The sequence below is a fragment of the Zonotrichia albicollis genome, chromosome 18 (genome assembly GCF_047830755.1).
Source record: "Zonotrichia albicollis isolate bZonAlb1 chromosome 18, bZonAlb1.hap1, whole genome shotgun sequence".
Taxonomy (NCBI): Eukaryota; Metazoa; Chordata; class Aves; order Passeriformes; family Passerellidae; genus Zonotrichia; species Zonotrichia albicollis.
Window position 1 is genome coordinate 12,720,849 of NC_133836.1, and position 17,271 is coordinate 12,738,119.

At 50.8% G+C, this 17,271-nt stretch overlaps 1 protein-coding gene across 7 annotated transcripts in view; it reads left to right on the top strand.

The window, feature by feature from the left end:
• Positions 1 to 10,221: 10,221 nt before the first annotated feature.
• MTMR3 (myotubularin related protein 3) overlaps positions 10,222 to 17,271 on the top strand; it is a 79,061-nt gene continuing 72,011 nt past the window's right edge. For 6 of the 7 annotated variants that reach the window (XM_074554541.1, XM_074554543.1, XM_074554544.1 and 3 more), the window contains exon 1: positions 10,222 to 10,388. The gene's annotated coding sequence lies outside the window, so the exon portion shown is untranslated. Of the gene's footprint in view, positions 10,389 to 10,993; positions 11,038 to 17,271 lie in introns of all 7 variants that reach the window. The other variant, XM_074554542.1, reaches the window with a different exon arrangement.

The following is a 17,271-nucleotide window of genomic DNA, read 5'->3' on the forward strand; positions in this document are numbered from 1 at the left end:
GCACCGGGGCTGGGTGTGGATCAGGGGGTGGCACCGGGGCCGGGTGTGGATCGGGGGTGGGAGCCGGGCTCGGGCCGTGCTGCAGGGACCAACCGGGCGGGATTCGCCCCAAAGCCTCGCCCGCCCTCCGGAGCGGCCGCAGCCGCGGGGCCGGGGCACTCACAGTCCGTGGGTTGTCCGGGGAGGGGAAGGAGCCTGCAGCTCTTCTTCCTTTGAAGGAAACCAGCTGGGTCAATAAATCATCTTTGTGAAGGAGACCTTTTTAAGTTAACTGCGCTGCCCCATCCAGCGTCGCAGTGGGGCAGGGAAGGGGTTCTGCGGGGACAGGGACCTGTCACAGCCGGCGACACTCCCAGCCCAGACACTGCTTTCCTTGGCTGGGGCTTCTCCCTGCTCCTCGGGGATGTGTGTGTGCATTACACTCGGACAGAGCACGAAAAGGGCAATTCTGTCAATTCATACGAGCACCGACAGTGAGAACCCGTTACATCAGTCACATTTACACCGCACCGAAACTCAGAGAACCGGGCAGCCACAGCTGCTCTGGGCACCCTGTGCCAGGGCCTGCCCACCCTCCCAGGGGACAATTCCTTCCCAAAATCCCATCCATCCCTGCCCTCTGGCAGTGGGAAGCCATTCCCTGTGTCCAGTTGCTTCCCAGCCTGCAGGGTGACACGGGCACATCCAGCCGTCACCAATCTCCGAAGGGTTTCGGTTCTCCTCCTCGTCCACAGGGAACTCCTCCTAAGCTTAGCCCGGAGTCCGGCTTTAGATGGCAAAGTGGCCTAAAATAGAAAGCACGCCGTGCGCTGTGTCGTGTGCTCCTGAGGGACGGGCTGGACCGAGTCCCGCTCTCGGTGCCCTCCGTGCCCGCCCGCTGCGGACAAACCCAGCGGGGCTCTGCTGCCCGTGCGGCTGTGCTGGCACCGCGGTGCCCGTGACCCCCCAGCCAGCAGCACAGCCGGGCTCTGCTCCCCTCGCACAGAGCTGCCTGTTAGGGATTCACGCTGCAAATGTCACCGCGGGCTGTCTGGAACCTGCCGTCTCCCCCATTCTGTTGAATTAGTAATTTTTTAAATGAAATATTCATTGTTTCGATTTCTCAAACATCAGTGCACCTGTCAGAGCTTGGAGCTGGAGTCCCCGCACCAACACGCTGTGCAGAACAGCCTACCAGAACCAAACCCCAGTGATGATGTCGGCCCAAGGTTTGCTCCAGTTCTTTTTCCTGGAGGAGAACACTTGGCAACTGAAATATGATTCCCTTGCAAAGGCATCTGTTTATGTCCCCTCCTGTGCCAACCCTCCTCAGAGCAGTGCTGGTGAGATGCCAGGTGACTCAGTGGGCTCTGAATGTGTCATCGAGCTGTTTTGAGTCACTATTCCTCTTTTTGGGGTGTTTTTTGTAACCTTACCAACTGTGTATTCCCTATTTGATTTCCTAAAGCACCATGAGCTGTTGGAGCCCTTGCCCAAAACTGGAGATATTAACTCTACTTGCATAACCCAGTTAAATAATTATAAGCAGACACACTATTTGTATGGATTTATCTGGCAAAAAACCCCTGCATCTGTTCACCTGCAAGGTGCCAGAGACCTTCAAGACTTCATGATGGTAAAATTTAAATCTGAAATCTTAATGGAAATCACAGCTTTCTGTGGGAAACCGCCGATGTGTCTTGCACAGATAAGGCAAAGCATTAAAGTCAGCTGGCTGCTGGTTCTGCTGAAATTCCATTTCTCAAGGATCAGTCCAGAGCCATCTGAAGGTACAGGGTAAGCAGGCTTCAGATCAGATGCGGAGGAGCAGAATTTCTCCACGAAAAAATCTTTGGAAAATGCGCTTTTATTGAAATGCTCCTTCCCGGGTGTGCTCCGTGGGCATGAGGAAGTTGCTCAGCACTGAAGGTGAGGGTGAGGATGGTCAGATGTCACAGGACCAGTGCCCTGTTCCTGTGACAGCTCCCCAGGGATCCCCTCCTGGCTCTGGCTGTGCGGGGAGGCTGCTCCTGCTCAGAGGGTGACAAGACACAACAGCAGCTTTTTCATTTTGAGCCACACAAAAAGCACCAGGAGGAGAACAGGAAGGCTGGAGCAGCCCCGGGGCTGTGCTGCTGGAGGTCAGTGTGTTTTCCTTGCTGGCTGTCATGGACACTGTAGTCCAGCTTTCCAAACAGCACCAAGGCTTCCACAGCTCCTGGCTTTGCTCAAATCCCACCTCAAAGTCTCAAATGACAGCTGGGGCTGGGGACAGGATCTGCTTTGTTGTCCCACTCACACAGGAGTCAGCCCACACCCAAACCAGGTGAGGTCCCCTGCTTTTCCAAGGGACACCAACGAGGGTTTAATGCTGCTCTGTACAGGTCAGAGGGGCCAGGGAACCCTGAACGACCAGCACTCTTAAAGATACTTAAAAAATAGAATAAAATGAAAGAGTAATAAGATGGCTGAGGAAAATGTCAGCATAATCAAAAAAAAAGAGACCTGCAATACTAAATTGCAAAGTTGTAGAAATTGGCCATTAAATGTTCAAAGCAGCTGAAATGCAATTACAGTAATAGGCATGAATCAGGATAACCCAGGGCTTTGCAATATTTCAATCCAGCTCTACTTTTTCCTTTTTTTCCTTTTATCTTAACGATATACACATTAACTTATCAAGGACTAATGGAAGTTACAAACCTTGGAATCACAGAATCACAGAATCATGCAGATTGGAAAAGCCCTCCAAGTCTGACCAAATATCCCATTGGCAACCAGACCAGCCACTAAGTGCACATCCATGCATTTTCTGAACTCTCCCAGAGATGGGAACCCCAGCACTGCCCTGGGCAGCCTGGTCCAAGTCTTTACTACCCTTTAATGAAGAAATGATCCCAAAATCCAGCCTGAATCTCCCCTGGCCCAGCCTGAGGCCGTTCCCTCTGCTCCTGTCCCTGTTCCCTGGAGCACAGCCCGACCCCCCGGCTGTCCCCTCCTGGCAGGAGCTGTGCAGAGCCACAAGGGCCCCCTGAGCCTCCTTTGCTCCAGGCTGAGCCCCTGCCCAGCTCCCTCAGCCTCTCCTGGGGCTCCAGCCCCTGCCCAGCTCCGTTCCCTGCCCTGGACACGCTCCAGCCCCTCAATGACAATGACACCTTCCACAGCACATCCCTGACAGCCACAGAGCCAAAGGTGTCCGTGTTAAACTCTTGACCTGATGGATGCCACAGTAATTTATTAACTCTGTCTCCGATTTTCCATCAGGCTCCAATTGACCTCCTCTAAGTTTATTCTTAGCCTAAAGGCTTATTGTAGGATAATTTTTATTTTGGTCACTAATGAAAGTCACCAGAGGTGACCCAAGGTGCTTCTCCCTTGATGCCCTGGTGGCACTGCAGCACCAACAGGAACACCAGTTCCCATTGCTCCAGGAGGCTGCAGCTGCCACATCCACCTGGCCAAAGGAACCAAGAACTGCTCAGCTTTGGAGTTTTAATGGAGCAAGTCCCTGTGGGTGGGAATTCCCAGCAGGCACAGCCCTGAGCAGGTTACCAGGCTGTGTCTACAGGAAGGAATTATCACTGCAGATATCCAGCTAAAAAAAAAAAAATCATTTTCTAATGATACTTCAAGCAGCTCCTCGGATCCAACAGCTTCTTGCCCTCCCTTTGCCTGCTGTTTCTCTAATTATCCAACCTCAGGAGGAAGGTGATTAAGTGCTTATTAAGGAAAATAGATATGGTTTATTATGAAAAGCATTTTTTTCAGGCAGCTTTGTTGTAGCAACACAGCACATGACACAGGTTAGAGTTGTGCCAGTTTGCTTTTCCAGAGAAAAGACAGGTTCAGCAGAAAATGCTTTCAACCTTTCCCTTTTTATCTCATGAAGCAAAAAATGTCATGGGATGGTTTGAGTGGGAAAGGATTTTAAGGTTCACCCTATTCCCACCCTCCTTTCACTATCCAAGGGTGTTCCAAGCCCCAGTGTCCAGGCTGGCCTTGGGCACTGCCAGGGATCCAGGGGCAGCCACAGCTGCTCTGGGCACCCTGTGCCAGGGCCTGCCCACCCTGCCAGGGAACAATTCCCAATTCCCAATATCCCATCCATCCCTGCCCTCTGGCACTGGGAGCCATTCCCTGTGTCCTGTCCCTCCATCCCTTGTCCCCAGTCCCTCTGCAGCTCTCCTGGAGCCCCTTCAGGCCCTGCCAGGGGCTCTGAGCTCTCCCTGGAGCCTTCTCCTCTCCAGCTAACCCAAATCTCCCAGCCTGGATCCACAGGAGAAAATGATGAGTCTAACATGAAGCTGTATTAATCTAATAATAATCTCATATGGATTATTAGTCTGTTAAAGAAAATAATATAAGCACCCATAAACCGAGATTTCTGGACATTCTGTCCACACTGAGCTCCTGGCACATCCTCAATCCCAACGGCTTCAGCTTTGATTACCAAGTGGCATCCTTGCAGAGCCGGGCTCAGCCAGCTGGGCTCCTACCTGGAAACACCAAAGACATTTCCAGTGTTTGCTCAAAAATGTTGTCTCTGTTCCACTGAATTTGAAGTTCTGAGTCCCCCAAGTGCTCCTGTTTGAGAAGTCCTGTGATAATCATCTTGATGGGCAGCCAAGGCAGCATCCTCGTGCTGCCTCCCTGCAGCAAAGCGTCGCTAATGGCACATCTTGATGTGAAATGGGCTTATTACAAGACAAAAAAAATCCTCAAATGAGGCTCTTGCAAAATGTTCTGACCAAAATGATATGTATGTAATAAAAATCTCATTATTTTCCAATTATTCATCTCCTTTGCAAGGGAATGAGTCAGAGCATCTGTTTTGGGGCCCCGTCAGGATGACTGGCAGTGCCTCTCTCCTGGCACGTTTGAATCAGGGGTGGCACTCACACTGTGCTGACCCCAGTGTCACCTGCTGCCACTTGGATTGAATGAACAATGGAACAGCACTGCTTGGGTGGGAGCAGGAAGAATGGAAACACCTACACATGGAGGAACACAGTGTAAATACTGTGGTCAGGGTCAGCATTCTTCTCAGGCATTCATCAAAAACCCAGGAGAGTAAAATGAATGAAACTTTTAAATGGAATAAAAAATATGAAAACCCAAACAAAATAGGAGAGATGGGATGAGGAGAGCTGGTTTTGGGTAACAAACTGACCAAGGGAGCCAGTTTGCAGCCCTGAGGAAGCAAAGTGCCCTGTGTTCTGTGCTCCGACTGCTCTTACTGAACCAGGACTCAGTGTGCTGTTTTTTTAAGACATATCTAACCCTGCCATCAGTTTTTCATCATAACAGAAACAGCCTGTAAATGCCAAGGTGGCTCTTGGGGCCACAGGAGGGAAGTGTATGAAAGGGCCCTGGGTGGTACCAGGGGCAGGAAAGGAGCTGGCACACCTTTGGTTCTGCTGTTTCTCCTTGATCCAGGTGGGGATGGTACCAGGGACCTGGCACACCTTTAGTTTTGCTGTTTCTCCTTGATCCAGGTAGGGATGGTACCAGGGGCAGGAAAGGAGCTGGCACAGCTTTGGTTCTGCTATTTCTCCCTGTTCCAGGTGGGGATGGTAGCAGGGACCTGGCACACCTTTGGTTCTGCTGTTTCTCCCTGTTCCAGGTGGGGATGGTAGCAGGGGTGGTAAAGGAGCTGGCACACCTTTGGTTCTGCTGTTTCTCCCTGTTCCAGGTGGGGATGGTAGCAGGGGTGGTAAAGGAGCTGGCACACCTTTGGTTTTGCTGTTTCTCCCTGATCCAGGGGATGGTACCAGGGACCTGGCACACCTTTGGCTCTGCTGTTTCTCCCTGTTCCAGGTGGGGATGGCTCCAGCACTGCAGCCCCTGTGCAGGATGGGCAGGGCAGCCTCTGGAAGGGGATCTGAGGGAGCAGGGTGTGGTGACCAGGACAGGATGCTCTCACCTCACCACCACGTGCAGATTTTGACACAGCCAATCACTCAGGTGACATTTGGCCTGCAACTGCAGCCCAAGGAATACCTTCCCACACCAGGCACCTCTTTCCTGTCCGTAAGGAGCCAGCTGGTGACTCCGTGGCTGTGCCCCAAATGGCAAGAACAGTTTGGAAAGCACTCACTGGGCTTTTAGGGTCAGCTGTTGGTGGCAATGGCATCAGGGGACAGCAGCTCTGGGAAGGATGAGCCAGAGCCTCGGGACTTGAGCTGCTGGAAGCTCTGGTGTTCTCATGTTTCAGCCCAGACTTCTCATGGCCATCGGATACTTGTTTTCTCCTACAGGAACATCACCCTTGCTCTTAAGGGAGATGTGTTTACTGCTGTGTTTACTCCATAAGTTTCACAAAAGAACAACTGTATCTTCTCTCAGCATTCAGGTTTTCTGGCTAAACAAATTATCTCAAGATCTTTCTATAAGAAAAAAAAAAAATCAGGATTAGCCTATAATTACTTTCCAGTCACATTTTAAGTTTGTGTCCCCTGATTAAAAGTGACCAGAGCTGCATGCAGAATTCCAGAGCAGGTTGCAGCAGAGGCTTCTATAGTGGCATTAACATTCCCTTCTCCTGGAAATCCCTCCATATGTGTGTGTGCTTTTTGTCAGATCTGCCTCAGACTGGGAGTTTGTCTTCATCTCAGGATCAACAAATACACCCAGATTTCTCCCTCCTTCTGTCATTTCCAACTGATGAGCTCCCAGCTTGCAGCAGAGATTCTTGTTAGCAATTCCCAAGGGCATGACCTTGTACTTTCCACTATTAAATTTCATCCCATTTCCAGTGTGCCAGCACTCCATGTTATCCAGCAGCACAGCTATTCCTGCTGCACAGCCAGTGCCTCCCAGCTTTGTGCCATCAGCAAATGCCATCAGCTCCCTCCTACCTTTTGTTCCAAGGCCTGTCTGAAAAATATTGTGCAAGAGCAAAAGCACACACGGGCCAGGCTATGGACCTGGGATCCAGGGAGGTGAGGCTACATGGGGAAAACATGGGAATCCAGGCACTTTCTGCCCATTCTTCCCTTTGGAATCTCACAAATTCCCTTTGGCTGCTGTGCAAAAATTTGGCAAATTTCCCTGTGGCTGCTGGTGCATCCACAGCTGGTGCACGTTTGAGGTGACTTCCCTACCTTTTCCACATGGTTATCTTTTTTATGGACTTGCTTTCCACTAATTTACTGAATAAATTAATGCCTCTATTATATATCTGTGTCTAGGAAACAATTATCAAGGGTATAATCTTAATCTTAGTTAAAAGCAATCAATCTTTATGTATGTGTAAAGATACATCACATTTTTATTTTACATTTTTAAACTTACTTGCCTGTCCCCAACTTTTACCTTTTTACTTCATATTTTAGGTTTTAATGCTCTTGGGGTCTCACTAAGAGGTGTCTGAGTGGCTGGACTGCTTTACTTCCTCCAGCTTAAAACCAGCCAGTGCTTCAGGAGTTCCTCCACAATTCATTACCACCCTCCACCCCCCAAATTAAAACCTCTGTATTGGATGAGTGAGGATTCACTGCAGGTCCTTCAGGATTCTGGGTTTGGCAACACCTCGTTCCCTGAGCTGTGTGTCAGGTTCTCACAGGCCTTGCTCTCCCTTTGGGTCCAGTAATTTCCATTTCCATAAAATAATTCTTATCCTTTGCTCTGATCATCATGGAAAATAGGAGTAAAAGTCATTTAACACTGAGCCATGTATTAAAAAATAGACTGGAACACAAGATACAGAGAGGTTTGGGACACAAGACATGGAATGACTCTGTGTACTGTGACCAGATTGGTAAAGACAAAATGTACAAATATAACAAGCAGCTGGAAGTGCCAGCTTTTCCTGTCACAGGGATGGCACTGCAGGATTTCCCCCTCTGTAAGGACCAGAAGCAGCAGCCAGCAGGTTCTGCTGCACAGGAGCCCCAGGTCTCCAGGATCCAGCTTCCCAAAGTAGGTCACATTTGATCTCCCTCCAGGCACACTGCAAAAGGCAACATTTTACAGGGACTTCTCAAAATTCATATTTTGCTTGCTGATGCTGTCAACACACATCCTTTTCAGCTACAGCTCTACTGGCTCTACATACTTTCATTCCTTTTGGGTGCAAACAGGCCAGGAATCCTGTTTTTCCCTTCAGTTACCTGTATTTCTTCCAAAGTTCCTCTGAAAGTACGTATTGACATTCAGATCACATTTGCATTCAGATGATGGCTTGTTGTTGGAAAAAAATCCCTTCAGAGGGGGCTGATTAACTCCCTTTCAAATGTTTGCTGTCCCTGAGCAAGGGAGCCAAAGCAGAGCACAGCTCGCTGCGTGGCTCACATCTGAGTCTGAAGACACAGGCTGGTGCATTTTGCATTGCTCCCTCTGAACACTTGTGCTCCTTCCAGCTTAGACATGACCTAATGACAGACTGAAGTCCATCTGTTACAATGACTAGCCTTGGACTCAGAGGGAGAGTCCTGGGGATAATTTAGGAGTGCATTTTATAGCTACTTGCAAGCTTTTCATTTCAGATCAAGGCAAACACGAGGAGCAGGTGGAAATCTCCCGCAAAAGTACAACCTGACCTACATATGGTATTGTAAATGAAAGATATGTATAAAAATAAAACATTAACCATCCATCACAGTTGCAACAAAGCCCAGATATAAATCTTGCTGCTGGAAAGGAGCTCCATTGCACAAGGCTTAGCTAGAGCTTCATTTTGGAACCAGCAATGCTTCTGCCACCTCCAACACTGCTGCCACTCTCCAGCTTTCCTGTGTTTTCTGTAGCTCAGTGCTCACAGGCCTTTTGCTTTATCTCAGTCTCTCAGTTTCCATGTGGTTTTTGGCAGTCCAGCCTGGTGCTGGCTCCCAGCTCCGTTACCTCATGCTTTAGGAGCCACGGGCTGTGCAGGGTGGCTTGGACAGTGCATGGCCCGGTGGCGTGGGGCCACACATGTTCCCACAGCTGGGCTGAATGTCACCAAAGCAACGCTGCAAACATCGGCCAGGAGAGCTTGCTCACCAGAATGGCTTCTGGAGATCACAGAATACTCTGAGTTCAAAGGGACCCACGAGGATCATCAAGTCCAAGCCTTAAATGAATGGTCCTTACAGGGATTGAACCCTTTGTGTTAGCAGCACCGCCCTGACTAACTGAGCTAATCCCAGGTAATATCTGTTCAGTGGAACAGGGTTTTCTCCAGGGATTTTTGAGGATCCTGAGGAAGATGGAAGGCAGTGAGGTGGGGGAACACACACCTCAGCCCCCCTCAGCACACACTTCCACTGTTACCTGACTCACAATACGAGATGGCTGCCAAACCTTTGCTGAGACCCTGCCTGCTCCACAGCCTCGCTCAGCCAGTGCCAGGCTTATGGACCTCACAGGGGGATAATGGGGAAGTTGGCTTCACAGAATCACAGAACCACAGAAAAGCTGGGACATCTGGAGATCATCCAGTCCAACCTGCTGGAGATGGTTACCCTGAGCAGCTGACACAGGAATGCGTCCAGGGTTTGGATTATTCCAGAGAGGGGGTCTCCATGCCTTCCCTGGGCAGCTGGTCCAGTGGTCTGCTCAATGGACAGCTCTTCCTCATGTTGAGGTAGAATTTCTTGTGTTTTAGTTTATGGCCATTGCTCCTTGTTCTGTCTCTGGGCACCACAGAAAACAATCTGGTACCATCCTCTGACACCCCTTGGAGATATTGGCACGGATTGATGAGATCCCCTCTGAGTTTTCCCTTCTCCAGACTAGCCAGGCCCGGCTCCGGCAGTGTGTGCTCCTCAGGGAGATGCTCAGTCCCTTACTCATCCCTGCCGGCCCTGCCTCCCATGCTCGGAGGGGCCGAGGGATGGCAGCCGCCTCCTGAGGGCACGGCCAGCGTTGAGGCCAGCGGGGCCGCCACGTTACAGATCAGAAAAAAATTTTCACGGTGCGGGCGGTCAGACCTCGGAAGGGGCTGCCCAGGGAAGTGGAGGGTGGTGGAGTCACCCTCTCTCGGAGCCTTCGAGAGGCGTCTGCGTCTGCCGCTGGGTGATGTGGGGTGGTGGTTTAGTGGTGGTTTAGGGGTTACGGTGGCGGTGCTGGGCTGACGGTTGGAAGAGACGAAGTTAAACCAGTAGATGCCCTTAAACCAGTAGATGATCTCCCAACCCTGGTGGCGCCGCTATTCCGTGATTCCCTGATCGATTCCGTGACCCCGCGGTCCCCTCAGCGCGGGCCGAGGGCCGCCTCCCCTCCCGTTCCTCCCCTCCCCTGAGGGCAGGGGGCGGGAACGCCGCGCGCCGGTCCCGCCCCGCGGGGGGAGGAGGGAGGAGGCCGCGCGGCCGCCATGTTGTTGTGTCCGTGAGGCGGCGACGGCGGCCCCGAGCCCGCAGCGACCCCGGCCCCGGCAGGACGCCGCGCCCCGGCACGGGCGGGGGCTCCGCGCCATGCCCTGCCCAGCGGTAAGGACGCGCCGGGGTGCCCCTTGTCCTGCAGCGGGGAGGGCCGGCCTGCCGCGCCGGGGCCTGGCGGAGCGCGGCCGCGCTGTCACTGAGGGCCGCACACGCCCCCTCGGCTGCGGGTGAGGGGCGGCGGCGGGGCCGGCACGGCGCCCTCGGCCCCGCTCTGCTCCGCTCCGTTCGGCACGGCCGGCAGGAGGAGGAGAAGGCGGCCCGGCTCCGCGGCCGCGGTGCGGCGGCCTCTCGTCCCCGGGCGATGCCGGGCGGCCCCGGGCCGGGCCCTGCGTGCCGGGTTCGGGCGGCCGGGGCAGGGTGGGCTCCCCGGGGCACAGCGGCTCCTGCTGCCCGAGGCCTGCGGGCCTCGCCCGCCGCTGCCGGCCCCCGGCCGGCCCGTTGGGGTGGCCGAGCCCGGCCGGGGATCGCTCCATGCCGCTGGCAGCCGCCGGCCCCTGCTCCGGCCGCTGGGGCTGTGGTGTCAGCAGTGTTCAGCTGCCCTTGTGCGTGCGGCCGAAATTGCTGTTCCTTTTCTAAGTGGGACTTGTTAAGACTTTTTGTTTATATGGTTTTGGGGCTTTAATTACGCCTCTTCCCCGTGTTCCTTTTAACAGTCCTGTTCTTTCGCTGGGATGTGAGCAGATGTTGCCCTTCCCCGGTAAGTGCTTTGCCCCCCAACGTGGAGTTGAAGTTTGTGCACTGAAGTTGTTCCTGCTCTTGCTCTTTTAGAGAATGTTTTCTTGATCAGCAGATGAGACCTGATGTTTCTTCACAACTTTATACAGGAAACTGATTTCTTTCCTTTCTGTGCACACTTCCCTTGCTGTGGGAAGGTTGGGTGTGAGCTTGTAACTCTTGCAGGCTTCAGGTCTTGTAGGCACTTTTCTGTGTGCTTCACCTGTTTGTTTTCTTGTGTGATGTAGCCATGTGCAATAAAGCTTTCTTTTAGAAGAAAAGAACTTGCCTAGTGAATCATGTCAGGTAGTGCTGAGTGGAAGCACAGCTTGGCTTTCTGGTGAATATAAAAGCATATTTATATTATTTATACTATAAAGGTGAGTCTGCTGGGAAGGGTTGGCAGCGTGACGGAAGTAGCTGTGACAGGTTTGTTGTAGTACCTGTCGTGCTCTGAGCTTCAGATAAAGAGCTGAGATGCCTTTTGTCTGCTGCTAAAGCATGTGGTATTAGGAAATGAACTTTTTTGGTGGAGATGAAGGAGGTTTTATGAAGGAGTGCTTGTAAACTGGAGGGGAGGAGGCTGACATCTGATACCTGCTTTGCTTCAGCTGTTACTGATTACAGTGGGCTTGAGAGATAGAAGTGGTGCTTTCTTTCCTAGCACAGGAAATACTGGGCTGGAAGTGTTGAAACTTTGTGCAGATAAGTGAAGGCGGGGCATGAGGTTCTGAAGTGTTTCAGTGACCAGGTTCTGTGCCTGCTTTGGAGCCTGGGGAAGGGCAGAGGTGCCCCAGCAGTGATCTGTCTCTGCACTGAAAGGTGCTCTTGTCCCACTTCAGGTTGTAGGGATGATAAATGGAGAGCCAGGCTGAATTCTCTCACTGGCAGTGCTGTAGGTGCCTGTCTGGGTACTGTTAGTGTCTAATGCATGAACTGGCTGCCCCAGCAATTATTAAAATATCAATGTTAACCTGCTCAAGGAACAAGCCATGCAACCCACAAATGACACCACAAAAGTGGAATAGGTCAGCTTGATAAGCTCTCATTTCATTTTATTTATTTATTTTCCATGAAAATGGCCATCTGCAGCTGGAGGAGACAGAAATGGAGCCTGCCCAGGCTTCTGAAATAGAGGATACAATATTTTATCTCAGATCTCATTCCACCTACATGCAAGCCAGGATGATGGAGAGAAGTGTGTTGTCAGCTTGCAGGAGTAGGAGGAACGTGGCTGTGCAGTGCTTTGCTGGCAAGTAACCTGGAAAAAAGGAGTAACTTGGGAGAAGGGGATCTTTGGGCTGCTGGAGGAGCCTGGCAGGGCTGAAGGGACAGGGAAGAGGAATTGTCTCTGTGGAGGAAGTGGCTCCAGCATGGAGCCTGAGATTGCTCACCTGCACAGCTCAAAGGGCTGTGAGGGCTCTTCCTGCCCTGGTGGCTTCCTGCTGGGAATTGTGATGGATACAGCAGGATTGGGCTCTCAGTCGGTGTGGATGGTGTCTGCAGAGCACGTGATCCAAACAGCCAGATTAGTGCTTATCAAATCCTCTGAGGCAGAATGAAACCCCAGATACTTCAATGTGTCAGTGTCTCGTAGTAGCTTTCACTGGCTGAATCAAAGTCATGTCATGTTTCTCTCAAAATAACCTGTTAGATGCTGAATTGCCTCAGAAATAACTGCAAGTGTTCTGCATTTGTCTCCAGCCTTGGTAGCTGGTGGTGTACAGATCTGCCTTGAGATCCCATGTGGGTTTTAAACTCTGAGAAATGAGCTTCATGTCTTGGAACTACAGCCCTCTTCTAGATATTGGTGCTGTAACTTCCCAGTGCTGTCAGGAGAACTTCAGGGATATCCTTAGGGCTCATTTGTGCTGTAATTCCTGTGAAAAACTGGGTTGTTTAAAGGCAAGTATTTCTTTCTTCATGGTGCTTCAAAATTCCGGGGTGGCTGAGTGGTTTGTGTGAAAGACCTCAAAGTGAAGTTAGTGATAGAGTGAAGACCTAAAAGTGAAGTCAGTGGCAGTTGAGGAATTGGAAATAAAATTGACATTTTACTGGGGCTGTTTACTGTGCCCAGCAAAGAGCTGGAGCCCTCAGCTCCTGCTGCTTCCAGCCTCTACCTTGGATGCCTTAGCCCCAAACATTGCTGGGTGCATTGCAGACGTGTCAGCTGCCTGTGGGATGGGCAGAGGTCACAAACCACAGCCTCCTTTGGTGTCAGCTGGCCTTGTTTGGAGGGCAGCTTTAGCAAAACAGCCCCAACTTTGGCCCTTTGCTTTGAGCACATGAGAAGCACTGACAGAATGGACTTGATCCCACAGAAGGGTAAATGGAGTGTGAGTCTCCCCGACCTGTTGTTCCCCTCACCTGCCTCTGTCGTGGTGTCAGGGAGGTGACCCCCAGCTGGCTGTAGGGTTTCAGGGGCAATGTGGCATCCCTTAAGGAAGGCCTCGAGTTCCTCCTCAAGGCAGGAACCAGCCTGTAGTAGCAGGGAAGAGATGCAGCATGATCTTGTTGCAAGCAGTGGTGTCTCTGACGTTCAGTGTGCTACAGGGTGTCAGGTTGTGCTGCTCTGAGCCTCAGGTGCTCTGCTCTCCCTCAGGAAGTGCCAGTGTGCACCTGGAAGTGAGGCTTGGGCCTGCACAGCCATGCAAAGTGAGCTGGGGAGGGAGGGAGGGGGGCAAACAGTGACTTTCTGGAATGTTGGTTGAAATGGCAAAGCTGTTTCTGGAGTCCTGGATGTCCAGCAGGAAGCACTATTTGTAAAGGCTTCACCTAAAACACAGTTGCTGATGCCTGGCTTTGGTTTGTCTTCTGAAACTGCTCAGAGTTGGACTCTTCAGGTGAATCTGGAAAGCAGCAGTGGTTTTGGCACGTGAGTGTGGCTGCAGGTTCAGCTGGTGACTGGATGTGTGCTCTGTAGGGCTTCTGGGGCAGCTGGATCCTTCAGAGGTGCTGTTCCTCCTCGTGGGTGTTAATGCTGAAATAATTACAACAAGATAACCATGGTAAGACCCATCTGGAAGTTTTTTTGGAATTTGTGTGTGCATATGCATGAGTGAGGCAGCTGATGGCATTGTAATAGCTGTCATGGTGGTGGTAGAATTTTTCCAAACTCTGATAAGGAAGGGGGGAAACCCCAGGCTCTACAAAATCTTCCTAAATGGGGTGTTCTTGGCCTTGCTTGGGGGAGCTGGATTTCAGACTTGAGCTGGTTGTTCCTTGTTCAGTGATATTGTGACTAAACTTATCCAAGCTGCTGTATTGAATTATTGCCATTTCTGAAAAATTATTACCTTGAGCAAGACTGCAGTGGAAGTTGATTTTGGAGTAGTATATCCACTATTTTTCCTCTTGCTTAGGAATGCAGTGAGGAGCTGTAAAGCAGCATTGGTGGGCTGCCTTGGGGGCAGGCAGTTGTACATAACCACTCATGCCAGTAATGAAATGTCCCCAGTGACACAAGCAGATAGATCCTTAGCAGGATCAACTCCCTCTTTAAAGAGAAATTGAACCAAAATACTGAATGGTAAATACTTCAGAATGCAATGTGTTAGGTGAAGGAGGGCAGAACATCAAAGGAACTGAGGCTTGGAGGAGCCCTGGGAGGTGACAAGCAAAGCAAGTCGTTCTTTGCCTTGCTCAGCACATCTGGCTGTTTGCTGTGCTCATTGTGCTGGGCTGGCAAACCACGGGGGAAATGGGGCTGGGCTTGCTGCAGAGAGCTCATCCCAGGGCTGCTGGGGCTGCTGCAGCCCCTGCCTCCTGTGCCATTGGTTGTTCACCAGCGTGCAGGGGGTCAGCTTCAGAGTTGATTCTGGATCTGGTGAAGCTTTAGGACTTGTGCTAGATGGGCTTAGCTGGGACAGTGACCCTGTCACCTGTGGGATCAGCTTGGAGCTGGAAAGAAATCAGAAACTTGGTGTTGGTCCCTGGCCATTGGGAAGAGCTGGGCTTCCCAAAGGCAGCCAGAGCAGAGCAGCCCCTGGCTGGGTGTGTTCTTCAGAGGGAGAGCCATAGCAGGGGGTGTTCAAATCTTCTGGGGCTGGACAGCAGGGAGGGCTCCATGGGGCTCAGAGCTTCCAGAACATGGCCTGGAAGGCAGTGAATATCCATGTGGGAAAGACTTGTATTCTGTCACTCTGATATTTAACTGTCCTTTTCCATCCTGTGTGTGTTGATCTCAAGCTGTGTGTTCTGTGCTCCCCTCCTTTCAATTTTATTCCATAAACTCCTGCATCATGTGCACAGTGACCTCTTCTTGAGTGAATTTCAGAACTGAAGTTATTCTTTACTGGGCCCATCTCTAGCAGATATACCAGATTTAACCTCTCAGGTCCTCCTTGGTTCAGCCCTTACTGAGATAAGAACTGAAAAAGACTTTTCCCACTCTGATTTCTGCTGCCACTTTTCAAGAGGACATCACTGTCCTAGTAACTTTGCTTCCTGGATGTGTTTCTCCCTTCACACCAGCCCATGGCTAAAACTTCTACCAAAGGCTCTTATACCCTATTTTAAGAAAGATTTTCATCAGGGAAAACCAGTGAAAATGGTATAAATCTTTCTTTAACTGAGATTTCTGAAAGCAAAGTAGCATGAAATAAATCTCCAGGGTGCCTGTGTGTATGATGAAGTCTTTTGTATATACAAGTCTAATAGTCTCTAAGTATTTTGGATTGTTCTGGTGCTCTGAGGTTCAGTTTCTGGAACATGGAATCAGTATGGGGGGCAGTAACACACTTCAGGTTGAATTTGTGGAGGAAGGCTGCTGCATTGCCATAATTAAGTCTTTGTAGTTTTTCTTTCGAATACCAGAGATTTGTGCACTGGTATAGGCATTATTTATAGAAACACTGGTGGAACAGTTTTGTGTTGCCCTTTTGTGGGCCTCATTTGCTTCTCCAAGTTTGGGACTGCAAACCAGGGCTGTAATCAAAGCATTAATTCTGTGGTGTTACCTGAAAGGACAAATAAAAATAGTTCCTTTTTCCCTGTACTTTTAAAGGAGGGTTTTGACTTCTCTATCAGCCAGGAAAGGGCAGACTCCTGACAAAATGAGACTTGTTTTCTCCAGTGCTGCTTTTTCTGCTGCTGGAAGTGCCTGGGGGGAGCTGCTGCCAGGTACCTGAGGGAGGAGAGGGCAGAAATCCTGTCTGGGTAGGTTGATGTGGAGTCTGTGAAGACAAGATGCACTTGGTTGGCTTCCTGAGTGTCCTTGGAGAGCAGACAAAGGCAGGACTGGCTGCAGGGCATCTCCCCAGCTCACCCTGGGAGCCTCTCACACAGGGCTCTGGTGCATCATGAGACTCCCTGTGAGTCTGACTCCTCAGCTCCTCTGAGCTTTGACTGTTCTGGGCACGTAGGATTCTTATTTTTTGGGGTTTCTGTACAGCTGGTGGCAGGATTTCAGAAAACAGATGGAAAATCAGATCTTCCCTTGAGTATCTTCCCTGTCGTGTAGAGTTTAGCACTGTCTGGGTCAAGGCTAGACTACCAGAATACTGATTTTTGGTTTTTCAGTTGCTAGGAATAGTAGTTAAAAGTATTGAAGGGTTGTGTGAAACTGAAGGGTGGATTAAAGAGACTGTAACAACAAGAGTGAGGACATAGAGATTAAGAATAATTTATTTAAACTGTCCTGGTGGAACTGTGGCTGTGGAGTCTTAGTACCTTCCACATCCTACACAGGATGCTGCCTGAATAAAGTAACTTCAGGTGCTTTTGAAGTGAGGCCTCAGTGTTGTACAGGAGATGTCAGAAGGACCCAGTCTAGGAGCTGACCCACCATTTAGCTCTGTCCTGTCACTCTCATGATATATCCATCAAAATGAGTCCATTTTGAGTCCAGCTGTGTCCATTCAAAATGAGTTTAAGTCCAAGGCTGCTTGTGGAAGTGGCTGCCATTAGGTGTGGAATTGGTGGAAAGTTCCCTTGGTGTTTCTAGGCCTGGAGTTGGTGGAAAGCATTTCCCTGGCTGTGCTGTGCCATGGTTAGGAGGGACAGCAGCCTGGCTGTCCCTGGCAGTGGATGGGGACAGGAGGAGTTGGTGGCTGTGGCTGTCTGATCTCATCTCTCAGAGCCAGAATTGAGCTCAGGGTGTACCTGGGAGAGCTTTGCAGGTGTGAGATTGCTGTCATGGAGACTTCAGGCACACAGACCTGAGCTGCTGGGAGCTTGTGCTGGTTGATGCCTCCTGGTTGGGCTGGAGACCTTTGCT